We start from the raw sequence: 13,835 nt of genomic DNA, 5'->3' as shown, positions 1-13,835 counted from the left end.
CAGTGGGTTGGTATAATACCTAGATGAAGAAACATGACTCTTCCATTTCCAATTTAGCTTTCACAAACCTTTCTACTTGCATTTGGTTGCAAGGAATATCATTTCTCTGGGTCCCAACTAGGTCATTTCCTTTTTGAATAGATGTTTTTCCTGAAATCTGAGCTACCTGTCACATGAAAGACAATAGTTTTGAATAGTGGAGAGGAAGTGTTAGGGAGGTACTCACTGCAAATTGGGTGGTGGGAATTGTGTGGAGTTGTACCCCTCCTACCCTATGGTTTTGTTAATTAATCCTCTCAAATAAAAAAAAAATAAAAAAAATAAAGACAATAGTTTTGACACACTAACTTGGAAAGAGCTCCCCTATATCCAGATAGTGAGATTCTATTTTATTCCTGTGTATATTTGATCATGATGAAAATTTTAACTTGGAGGGTACAAGTTGGACTAGGTTGGAGTATCTCCTTTGTGCTTAGCTTCCAGGAGGAGAATTATTTTGGTGATGAAAATATGACAGGATAGAGGAAATATCTGATCAGGTTCTAGCAGGGGAGCACAGCTACTAATATACCCTCAACCAAAGACTGGTGACCTCTACTCGGTAGGCCGTCAGTCTTCAACCAAGTGCAAGGCTTCTGGAGGATCACACATGGAGTGGTGACGGAGGAAGGGGACACCCGCCTAGCCAGCCAGATCAGCCAAATCAACCTGGCAATCAATGGGGTGACAACTGTCACAACCAGATCACCCTCACATCCCCTGATCAGTTTTAGTACATTGATTAGCCATGATTTAGAGCATGGTAGAGAGGATAGGGCAAAATCTTAGTCTTTGACTTACTTACCTTTAGTACTTGGCTTACCATAGCACATGTTTTGGGGTAAGTTTCCACCACCCAGTTTGTCTCCAATGTCCATAAGAGCAATTACTAGTTCTCCTTGAACAACCTGTGCTTCCTTCCTAGGACATCAGAAAGAACTGTGTATAACCTCCACATACTGGAAGTGAAAGACTGTGGTATCTCTGTCTCGGGTAGTAGTTTGGGGGTGGAGGGAATATTCCAATGAGTTGAGCAGTTTGCTTTACTCCAGAAAGATTTTCTTCAAGCACACATCATGATGTACTATTTCTTACATGTTTACAGAGCTTAGCGGGGGTAAAGTTAAACAATCAGGGAAACAGATTTTCAGGAAGGACCTTATTTCTGTCTGTTCCTAGCTGAGAATGACTTGCTATTTGAGGGAGTCTTTTGCATTTGCCTTTGGACAGTGACAGGGACACTTACATAAATCAAATTCTGTTTTTGTTTTCTTTGAATTTCAGAAGTCTCTATGATATGGAGCCACGTTTCTGACTTTATTCTACGACAGCTGAGGCTGCAAAAGGTAGGACTTCGGAAGGTGACTTGGCAGTGGAGCACCAACCCTGCACACATGCCTGAGGTCTTGAGATTGAAGCCTGGCACTGACTGTGCTGGATTGGTGCTCTGGTATCATGCTCTCTCACCTCTCTCTGTCTCTGTCTCTGTCTCTGTCTCTGTCTCTCTCTAACTCTCTCTCTCTCTCTCTCTCTCTCTCTATATATATATATATATATATATATATATATATATATATATGCAACTATGGCATCCCTATATTTTGTCTTAATATCTTAGCCTTTGAGCTAGAAATGGACCTACTCTATGATCCTGCAATTCCTCCCCTGGGGATATATCCTAAGAAGCCAACACACCCATCCAAAAAATCTGTGTACACATATGTTCTTGGCAGCACAATTTGTAATAGCCAAAACCTGGAAGCAACCCAGGTGTCCAAGAACAGATGAGTGGCTAGCAAGTTGTGGTATATCTACACAATGGAATACTACTCTGCTGTTAAAAATGGTAACTTCACCATTACTAGCCGATCTTGGATGGACCTGGAAAAATTCATGTTAAGTGAAATAAATCAGAAACAGAAGGATGAATATGGGATGATCTCGCTCTTAGGTAGAAGTTGAAAATCAAGATCAGAAAAGAAAACACATGTAGAACCTGAATTGGAATTTGCGTATTGCACCAACGTAAAAGACTCTAGGGTGGGAGGGAGGGGAGAATGTAGATACAAGAAGAATGACAGAGGACTTAGTGGGGGCTGTATTGTTACATGGAAAACTGGGAAATGTTATGCATATACAAACTATTGAATTTATTGAATCTGTTGAATGTAAAACAGTAATTCCCCAATAAAGAAATTTTAAAATGTGAAAAAGGTATCATAGCCCTTAAAGTGGTTATATTTTATGCAAAAATCATTTGAAAATTTGAGTCTAAAATTCTCTCAGGATTCTTCTTTATCATCCCTTCAGTGAAGTCAGCATGTGGTTATTTTCTTCCCACCTTCTTTTTGCTTTGTTTCTAGGGGGTCTACTTACCTGATTTGGGGACATTTACTTTTATGAGGCAAAAACTATATGTTGGGAACAGGTTTAGCTTTATCCAGATACCGATCTTTATCATGTCAGAGAAGCTATTGCAGCTGCATGGACTACAACAAACTAAGATCCACACAGCTAGTAAGTAGCTCTACTGGCTCAACCTTTCCCATTTAAAGAGAGACAGTTACTTCTGAGTATCTGCCATCTGCTCACTGTCTTTCCCCCACACAACTGTCTTTTTCTCTTCCAGGGGATATCCCCGTTGAACCACTGAATTTTATCACGGTTGCCATAGCGGGGCATTATAGAAGGGACACAGTCGAAGGATGCATTAAAGAAACTGTGCAGCTCTTATCACGGTCAATCTGCACACGAAAGAAAGTTGAATTTACTTTCCAAGGAATCGGTATCCTTACAATTGAAAATGACAAAGTAAAAATGAATTTTTTTAAGGACTTCTTGTCTGCAACGGATAAAAGTGGCAATCTGGAGAAAGGTATTGCAAAGGTAATATTGACCATCTACTTGTTTCTCTTTCTTACAGTTCTGAATTGTCATCCTTCAGTTATTGACCTGTCTTAAGTGACGAGCGCCCCATGGGCAAAGAAATGCTTGTTTCTAAGTGACTTCTTCAGACAAAATGGTCAGAAGGGCTAAAAATCTGAAGGTCTGAGCCAAGGCCAGGAGAAAAGTATAGTATAAAAGTATCTCACTGGGAGTTGGGAAGTAGTGCAGCAGGCTGAGCACACTTGGCCCAAAGCAAAAGGACTGGCATAAGGATCCTGGTTCAAGCCCCCGGCTCCCCACCTTCAGGGGAGTCGATTCACAAGCAGTGAAGCAGGACTCCAGGTGTCTATCATTCTCTCCCCCTCTCTGTCTTCCCTTCCTCTCTCCATTTCTCTCTGTCCTACTCAACAACAAAGACATCAATAATGACAATAATAACTGCAACAATAAAACAACAAGGGCAATAAAAAGGGAATAAATAAATATATATATATATATAATGGATAAAAGTATCTCACCCACATAATTTGTTGTTTTATTTCTTTATTGGGTGGTTAATATTTTACATTCAACAGTAAATACAATAGTTTGTACATGCATAACATTTCTCAGTTTTCCACATAACAGTACAATACCCACTAGGTTGTCTGTCATCCCTTTTGGACCTGTACTCAGCCAACACTGTACCACAGAGTCTTTTATTTTGGTGAAATACGCCAATTCCAGTTCAGGTTCTACTTGTGTTTTCTGATCTTGTTTTTCAGCTTCTGCCTGAACATAGGTATGCACAAATATTTTTGGATGTGCATGTTGGGTTCCTTAGGATTTATCTGCAGGAAAGGAACTGCAAGATCATAGGGTAGGTCCGTTTCTAGCCTTCTGAAAGTTCTCCAGAGTGTTTTCCAAATAGGTTGGACCAATTTACATTCCCACCAGCAGTGTTGGAAGGTTCTTTCGACCCCACAACCTATGTAGCATTTGTTGCTGCTACCTTTTCTGAAGTATGACATTTTCATAGGAGTGAAGTGGGATCTAATGGTTGTCTTTATTTGCATTTCTCTGCCAGTCAAAGACTTGGAGCATTTTTTCATGTGTTTCTCATCCTTTTGGATCTCTTCTGTGGTCAATATTCTGTCCATGTCCTCTCCCCATTTTTGGATGGTGTCATTTGTTTTCTTGTGTTTGAGGCTGGTAAGCTCGTTATATATTTTGGTTATTATCCTCCTATTTGATGCACGGCATGTGGTGATCTCCCATTCTGTGAGGGATCTCTTGGTTTGCGTATTGGTTTCTTTTGCTGTGCAGAAGATTTTTAATTTGATGAAGTCCGATAGGTGTATACTTGCTTTGGTCGACTTTGTACCTGGATTCATTTCATTGAAGATGTCTTTAAAATTTATGCGGTAAAGAGTTCTTCCAATGTTTTCCTCTAAGTATCTGATAGTTTCTGGTCTAACATCCAAGCCCCTGATCCATTTAGAATTTACTTTTGTGTTTGGTGGTTCACATTCATTCCTCTGCATGTTTCAACCCATTTTTCCAACACCATTTGTTGAAGAGACTCTACTTTCCCCTTTTAATAGTCTGGCACCTTTGTCAAAGATTAGATGTTCATTGTATGGAGGCTTACTTCTGGGTTCACAGTTCTATTCCACAGGGCAGTGTGTCTATTCATGTTCCATTACCAAGCAGTTTTGATTATAACGGCCCCATAATACAATTTGAGATTGGGGAGTGTGATGCCTCCAGTTCTGTTCTTTCTTCTCAAGACTGTTTTAACAATTCTAGGTCTTTTTTGGTTCCAGCTAAACATTTGTAGAATTTTTCTATTCTCCTACAAAATGTGCTTGGATTCTTGATGGGTATAGCATTAAATTTGTATATGGCCCTGGTTAGTATATTCATTTTAATGATGATAATTCTTCCAACCCATGATCATGGAATTATCTTTCCACTTCTTTGTGTCTTTTTCAATTTCCTTGAGTAGTGACTCATAAATTTTAGTATACAAGTCTTTCACTTCTTTGGTTAGGTTTATTCCTAGATATTTTTTTGTTGTTGTTGTTGTTCTTGCTGTAGTAAAAGGAATTGATTTATCGCTTTTTCTTCTTTTAACATAGTGTTTGAATAGAGGAATGCCACTGACTTTTGAATGTTAATTTTGTAGCCTGAAACCTTGCTGTATTGCTTGATGATTTCCTAAAGCTTCTTGCTGGATTTCCTTGGTTTGTCTACGTATACTATCATGTCATCTGCAAATAGGGATATTTTGACTTCTCTTCCAATCTCTATGCCTTTAATTCCTTGCTCCTGCATGAATGCTACAGCAAGAACTTCCAATACTATGTTGAATAGTAATGGTGATAGTAGGCAGTCCTGTCTAGTACATGATCTGCCTGGAAATGTTTTCAGTTTTTCACCATTGAGTATGATTTTGGCTGTATATTTGCTATACATAGACTCTACTATCTTGAGGAATTTCCCATCTATTCCCATTTTGTCTTGTTTTGATCATAAAGGGATATTGGATTTTGTCAAAGTCTTTCTCTGCATCTATTGCATGTGGCTTTTGGTCTTGCTTTTGTAGATGTGGTGGATCACGTTGATTGATTTACATATATTAAACTAACCTTGCATCCCTGGGGTAAACTCCACTTGGTTATGATGAACAATCTTTTTAATATACGAGTATATCAAGTTGGCTAGAATTTTGTTCAATATTTTAGCATCTTTGTTCAGCAGAGATAATGGTCTGTAGTTTTCTTTTTTGGTTGTGTCCCTGTCTGTTTTTGGAATCAGATTGATGTTGGCTCATAGAAGATGTAAGGTAGTATTCCTGTGTCTTCAATATTCTGGAAGACTTTTAAAAGTACAGGCATGAATGAACTCTTCCGTGAAGATTTTGTATCATTCATTTGTAAAACAATCTGGTCCAAGGATTTTATTCTTGAGAAGGTTTTTAATAACTGTTTCAATTTCATTGACTGTGATGGGCCTGTTCATATTATCTAGTGCCCTTTCTTTAATTTTGGAAGTTTGTAGGTATCTTGGAAATCATCCATTTCTTCCAGTTTCTCTAGCTTGGTGGCATATAGTTGTTTATAGAATCCTTGAATGATACATTGAATTTCTTCAATGTCTGCTATGATATCTGCTTTCCATTTACAATCTGATTTTTTTGGGTCTTCTCCATTTTGTTTTGTGAGTTTGGTTAGAGGTTTCTCCACTGCTCATTCTCATGGACCATGGTTTCTTCTTCTTCTCCTTCTTCTCCTTCTCCTTCTCCTTCTCCTTCTCCTTCTCCTTCTCCTTCTCCTTCTCCTCCTCCTCCTCCTCCTCCTCCTTCTTCTTCTTCTTCTAAGTCCTTAATGTGTGCAATCAGGTTATTTGTGTGTTTTCTTGTTTCCCAATGTGTGCTTGTATGGCTATGAACTTCCCTCTCAGTACTGCCTTAGCTGTGTCCCAAATATTTTTATAGCTTCTGTCTTCATTTTCATTGAACTCTCAAAATATTTTGATTTCTTACATGATTTCCTCTGTGTCCCAGTAGTTGTTAAGTAGTGTATTGTTGAGCATTCACATTTTGTGACTATTACTAATCTTTTGTTGATTGTTAAGTGTTAGTTTAATTCCACTGTGATCTGTGAAGATGCTTGTGATGATTTCAATGCTCTTGAATTTGCTGATGCTGTCTTTGTGACCTAACATATGGTTTATCCTTGAGAATGACCCACGTGGACTTGAGTAGAATGTACATTTCAGTTTCTTGGTGTGAATGACACTGAAAATGTCCAATAGGTCTAGTTTATCTATCTCATTTAGCTCCCTCTTGTCTTTGTTGATTTTCTGCCTGGGTGATCTGTCAGAGAGAGGGAGTGGGGTGTTGTTGTTCCCTACTATGACTGTGTTGCTGTTAAAGTATTGCTGCAGCTCTTTAAGTAGACGTTTGATGCATTTAGATGGCTTCCCATTGGATGCATATTTGGTAATAATTGATCATTTCTCTTGGTTGACTGATCCTCCGAGTATTAAGTAATGTTCATCCATGTCTTTTAAATTTTATTTATTTTAAAGTCTATTATGTCAGGTATGAGAATAGCTGTTCCTTCCCTTTTCGTTGGGCCATTGGCTTATATGATAATTTCCCATTCTTTCACTCTGAGTCTGTGTTTGTCTTGTTGAGTTAGGTGGATATCCTGTAGAAAGGATATTGTTGGGTTGTGTTTCCTGATCCATCTTCTTACTCTGTGCCTTTTAGTAGGAGAATTCAGGCCATTGCCATTTATTGATATCTTTGATTGAAGATATATTAATATCACTATTGTAGATTTTTAGAGTATCCATATATATAGCATACTTATGGTGGTCCTGAGAGTTTATAGGAGATCTTTTAGAACTTCTTTAAGGGCAGATTTAGTGATAGTTGATTGTCTCAACTGTGGCTTATATGAGAAGGTTTTTATGCCTCCATCTAGTCTGAATGATAGTCTACCAACATACAGTAGTCTTGGTTGAAAGCCTTTCTCATTGAGCATTCTATAGATATCTTGCCATTCTCTTCTGGCTTGTAGTGTTTGTTTGGAGAAGTCTGCTGCTAATATTATGGGATTCCCTCTGTAGGTGACTCTTTGTTTTTCTCTTGCAGCCTTCAGGATCCTTTCTTTATCCTTATTCCTTTCCATTCTAAATAAGATGTGTCTTGGTGTCTTTAAGTCTGGGTTAATTCTGATTTGGACCCTCTGGGCTTTTTGAACCTTTTATGGCTTTGATGTAGTCTAGACTAGAGAAATTTTCAGCTATTATGTTCTGAAGAATGCTTTCTTCCCCTCCCTCTCTTTCTTCCTCTGGTAAGCCAGTGATGTGCATATTATTTATTTTGAATTCATCCCATAAGTCTCTGTTGTTGTTTTCAGAATCTCTTAATCTCTTTTTTGAGATCTCTTACTCCTTTCTTCATTGTCTCTAATTAATCCTGCATCTTGCTCTTTCTGTCTTCAGACTCATTTATTCTATTCTCTCTGCCCTCTACTGTTTCCTGGAATTCATCTATTTTGTTACCTTGTTCTTATACTGTTTTAGTTTATTCATCTAGTTGTGTTCTTAGCTCATCTATTTTAGCTTTTGGCTCTCTAATAACCTTGAAATAAGTAGTGTTTTCTTCCAGAGTATCATTTGTTGTTTCTGCATTTCTGATGACAAATCTTTCAAACTCTTTAATCACTCCTGTGATTATTTCCTTAACTAGTATTTGGATGTTGACCTCATTATTTTATGCTTCAACCTTTTTTGGGGGGTGGCTTCTAAGTGGACTCTTGACGTGGTTCTTTTCTCCAGTATTTCTTCTTGTTGGTTTAACCCTTCTATATAGTATGTTATGAGGTCCCTCTCTCAGTACTTTTCATATTACAGATCACACTTGCCTTGATTGACTTGTGTCTAAGTAAGGTACTTAAAAAGTTCACAGGGGAGTTGGGCAGTAACACAGCAGGTTAAGCACAGATAGTGAAAAGCACAAGGACTAGCTTAAGGATACAGTTTGAGCCCCTGGCTTCCCACCTGCAGGAGAGTCACTTCACAGGCAGTGAAGGAGCTCTGCAAGTGTTTCTCTTTCCTCTTCTCTTTTTCCCCCTCCTCTCTCTATTTATCTCTGTCCTATTCAACAATGATGACATTAATAACAACAATAATAATAACTACAACAATTGAAAAAACAACAAGAGAAACACAAGGGAATAAATAAATAAATATTAAAATAAAAAAAGAGCTCACAGTTGTGGAACTTGACACTTGTTTCAATATTATTTCAGTCCCTGAGTTGGAGCACAGTAGCTGTTAAAACCTCTTTTGTTCTTTTTCTTCCCTCTAGGCTATGGGAGCCTGACAGCTATTAAACTATAAGGCTTGTTATTTTAATCCCTCACTGCTGACCAAGAGGTAAAGCAGGGTTGGGGAGAGATAGCACAGTGGTTGCAGAAAGAGACTCACACCCCAAAAATCCAAAGCTCCAGTCTCAATTGAGCTTCTCTGCCAAGCCAGGCAACACTGGTGGCCCCTGTGAGTTTCTAAACAAGTCCCATTTATAGTCTGTAGGTTCTGAGGCAATTATTATTCACCATTTTCTCATCAGGAGAAAAACATGGAAAGGCTCCCACTATACAGCCCCACTACTAGGCCACTGAGATGTAGATGTAGCTCTTCTCCTGAGTTTCCTCCTCAGTTCTCTATTCTCAGATGTCAGCTCAGGGCCTCCCCCTGCTGCTCCAGCCTCTGATGGCAGTAGCAGTGGAGACTCACAGTAGCATTTGGTGAGTCTTAGGGGAGTCCTCTCCTCCTTTCAGCAGTCTTTTAGTTGGTAAAACAGACTGGAGGTGTTGCCTCAACTGGTGAACTGCTGGACTGTTACCGGCTTCTCAGTCTCTCCTTAGGCTCCTCTCTGTCCACAGACCACACATGTTTGCACTCACTGGTGATTTGGTGGGTTCCTGAAGTCGTTCTAGTCCTGATGTGGTTCTAGGTGATCTACTTTGGTATTCCTAGTTGACCTGGAACAGAAATGAAGAGAGAAACATAGCTGCTGCTGCAACATAGCCCCACCTCCAGAAGTCTCACACACATAATTCATATAAATCTCAAAGCTTCCTAAAACAAGTATAGTTGCCATTACAATGTTATGAATGAGAGACAAGGAAGGGCTTAGAAGGTAATGTGGGAAGCCTCTAGTCATGGTGCTGTTAGGACTGTAACAGGTTTCTGAAATATTTTTTCGCTGCTGATTATCTAAAATGAAAATCACCAACCAATACTAATGCAAGTCCAGGAAATGTACCTTCACCTTTAAGTTGCCATGTTGTGAAAGCAACCTCAACCCTAGCCCCATCCTTGCTACTATCATGTAGCTGATGGGGACCCTTGTGTGAGGTTGTGCATAGAGCTTAAGGGATATCATTCTTTTTGTTTCCTTTTTTTTAGTTTTTATCTATAAAATGTAAATATTGAAAAGACTATAGGGGTACAATTCCACATACTAAAGGGGTACAATTCCACATAATTCCCACCCCCAGAACTCTGTATTCACTACTCTCCCTTGATAGCTTCTCTATTCTTTTTTTAAAGATTTTCATTTTTTATTGTTGCATAGAGACAGAGATAAATTGAGAGGGGAGAGAGAGAGTGAAAGAGACAGAGATATTTGCAGCCCTCATTCACATCTTGTGAATCTCTACCCTTGCAGGTGGGGACTAGGGGCTTCAACCTGGGTACTTATATTCTGTAATGTGTGTGCTTATCCAGGCGCACCACTGCATGGAACCTAACATTCTTTTTTTTAAATATATTTTTAATTTATAAAAAGGAAACATTGACAAAACCATAGGATAAGAGAAGTACAACTCCACACAATTTCTACCACTAGAACTCTGTATTCCATCTCCTCCCTTGATAGCTATTCTTTAACCCTCTGGGAGTATGGACCCAAGGTCATTATGGGGTGCAGAAGGTGGAAGGTCTGACTTCTGTAATTGCTTCCCTACTGGACATGGGTGTTGACAGGCTGATCCATACTCCCAGCCTGTTGTTGTGGTGGTCTGGTGTCGGGCTGCACCGCAGAGAAGAGAGCAGACGTCCAGAACAAAGGGGTACACAAATCTTTATTATAGGATGGGGGGGGGTTTGGTTCAGACCACGTAGAGCCAGCCAGCAATGGCCGTCCCCACTACCTGACCACGGGGGGAGAGCAGGGAGCGAGACTTAGAGAGGGAGAGCTGAGAGCCCAGAGAGAGAGGGGGAGTGAGGGGGCTTTTTATTGGGCGACAACCAGGGGTGATGTGTAGGGCCAGGATTGGTTGAAGGGGGCAATGCTAGGATTTTGCGGGGCATACTAAAACCTGGGGGTGGAGACTGCATCAGAATAACTCCTCAGCAACACCAGCCTGCCTCTATCTTTCTCTAGTGGGGTGGGGTTCTGAGGAATATGAACTCCAGGACACACTGGTGAAGTTGTCTGTCCAGGGAAGTCCGGTTGGCATCATGCTAGCATCTGGATCCTGGTGGATGAAAAGAGAGTTAACATATAAAGCCAAACATGTTGTTGACTAATCATGTACCTAAAGGGTAGAGTGGTGCAGATGAAGAGTTGTGGGTGGTCTCCATTTTAGTTATATTCCAAAGGGCCTGTAGGTATACTAGTTGTTTTTTCCCCTGAGCCTGAAATCTGATATGCAGATGGATCCTAGTTATTGTCTGGGGAGATGATGTCATGACTAGAAAAAGGACTAGAAAGCTGGATCAGGGAAGAGAGTAGCTTCCAATTGTGGGAAAGGTATATAAATATTGATGACTATAAACCCCATCAATTTGATCTGAACTGTGGCCCATATTCAGTTTAGGAGACTATTTGACTTCTGTATCCCTGTAGATTCAACCTCACATTCTGTGGTCATCTGTAAAAACATTCCAAGCTACTACAAAATTAAGACCCATCTTCCTCAGTTGTAGCATACAGTATGTGGTCCAGCCTCTTTTCAGAGGATGGAACATTCTCTATCTTTGTAGATACAAGTTGAGGGCAAGGCCATGTAGGGGTCCACAAAGGGATCTATTTTGTTGTCCCTGGTGACCAGTAATAATGGAGAGAGAGATTTATTTGAGGTCAAGGCCCATCATGTCTGTTTGGGAGTCTCAGGACTCCCAGACTAGGGCCCCAGCTAATGGGGTGGCCTGATAGTGACTAAGGAGTCATTCTTAAAGTATGCCAGTCTCTTGCCCTTATTGAGCTTTTGCAATCCTTGCTTTGATAAGGATATCTTGGCAGTAAGTATAATAGGAAATAGGGAAGGAACTTCCCTATTCTTTATCCCTCTGAGAGTATGGAATCAGGATCATCATGGGGTACAGAAAGTGGAAGGTCTGGCTTCTGTAAATGCTTCCCCACTGAACATTGGCATTGGCTGGTCAATCCATATTCCCAGCCTGTCTCTCTCTTTCCCTAGTGGGGCAGAGATCTGAGATAGGTGTGGCTCCATGTAGAGTCCTCTGTCCAGGGAAGTCAGGTTGGCATCACGGTATCATCTGGAACCTGGTGGCTGAAAAAGAGTTAATATAGAAAGCTGAACATATTCTTGACTAATTATGAACCTAAAGGCAAGGATATTGCAGATGAAGATTTGGGGTCTCTATTTTGGAAAAGCAGGTAAGTCTATTTTAGGTTTATTCCAAGGGGTCCATTTTTGCCTGAGCCTAACAGCTAATATGAAGGTGGATGCAGGTTACTGTCCGGGGAAATGGTGTCATAGTTGGAAAAAGGACTAGAAAGCTGGGTCTGGGAGAAGAGTCAGAAGATCGTTATTAAATGGGGGCGGGGGGGTAAGCTTGAGGCTTTAGTCACTGAGCATTCAACAAGCCAGCCTTCCAGTAGCATTGCTTCCAGGGAGCCTGTGAGGCGTCTGGGTCCTGGAATATAGACCAGGTATAAATCTCCTCTCTCATTTTTCTCCAGAAACCTCAAAGTGTAAATTCAACTTTAGCAAACATCAAAAATTCGAAGAGAAGTCCAAACTGTGTTCTTTCATTCCCCAGGTGAGTGCCTTACCCCACAGGTTCCATGGACCTATCAACCCTGGCCTCCCAAACTCTCTGCCAACCACATACCACTCTGACAGCCCTGTATTGAATCTGGTGACAGAACTAGAAAAGTCACATTCAAACTGAAACCAAAACCCAAAGGCATCCCCTCCCCCCCCGGAGTATGAGTACCTTTTGAGACCTGAGTTTAGAAGAGGCAGGTCACAGTCAGACTCAGGCTAAAAAAGAAAAGAGTCTTCAGTCTGTGATTTCTGCATAACAAAGTCCAAGCACTCACTCATGGCAGAGTGGTAGGTTTATTTCAGTATTATCAGGCTGGCTGGGGTGCTGCTCAGAACTGAGAATTCTCCTAGTGTCTTATTCAGATCCAGTGAGCAGGCAAACATTTTGGTCCATTCCTAGAATCGAATTCAAATCACAACAAAATAATGAAACTACGGAAACATCTAAACTGAGAAAGTCCGTGTTAAAAATGAAGCTGGACAAAGACGATGTGCAAGGTAGGCCAAAGATGGTAGCTATCATCTCTTTACTGCTAAGCAGCAGGGCATTGTTGCTGAGCAACTCCTATGCCCAAAGTCAGTACAATGAGAGTTATAAGAAATGTGTCTTTCTAAGAAACAGATCTTTTAGAATTTTCTTTTTTAATTTTTTAAATTATTTTCCCTTTAGTTGCCCTTTTTAATGTTGTTGTAGTTGTTATTGTCATCGATGTCGTCATTGTTGGATAGGACAGAGAAATGGAGAAAGGAGGGGAAGGCAGATAGTGGGAGAGAAAGGCAGACACCTGCAAACCTACTTCACTGCTTGTGAAGGGACTCCTCTGCAGGTGGGGAGCCAGGGGCTCGAACCGAGATACTTAAACCAGTCCTTGTGTTTTGTGCTACATTTGTTTCACCAGCTGCGAAATCCCCTGACTCCCAAGAAATATGTTCTTCTAAGAATCAGCTCTTCTAGAATTTTCTATCACACCTTACTTAACTGTAATCCCTAAGATTCTCAACTCAGACTCTTTGCTGGCTCTCTATTAATTAAAAGAGTCAAAGTTCAGATGGCTACCGGGGCAGGGAGGGCAGCCTAGGTAGGTAACAGAAATGCATCAAGTGAGCTGCATGTAACATGTTCCATATATATATATATATATATATATATATATATTCTGAGTACCAGTTTTACAACTGTGTTATAATGGCTTAATAGAAAATAGTAGGGTTCTCATATCTGTAGCTGATGTGACTTTGGTTGAAACATACGTAGAAATACAAAGGTTTTCTTTATTTTTTCTAAGTTAATAGAGATGGCTAGAAGTTACTGGACAATGTTTTGAGGAC

Source organism: Erinaceus europaeus, chromosome 17 (genome assembly GCF_950295315.1).
Source record: "Erinaceus europaeus chromosome 17, mEriEur2.1, whole genome shotgun sequence".
NCBI lineage: Eukaryota > Metazoa > Chordata > Mammalia > Eulipotyphla > Erinaceidae > Erinaceus > Erinaceus europaeus.
Note: the sequence above shows the minus strand (reverse complement) of the source record.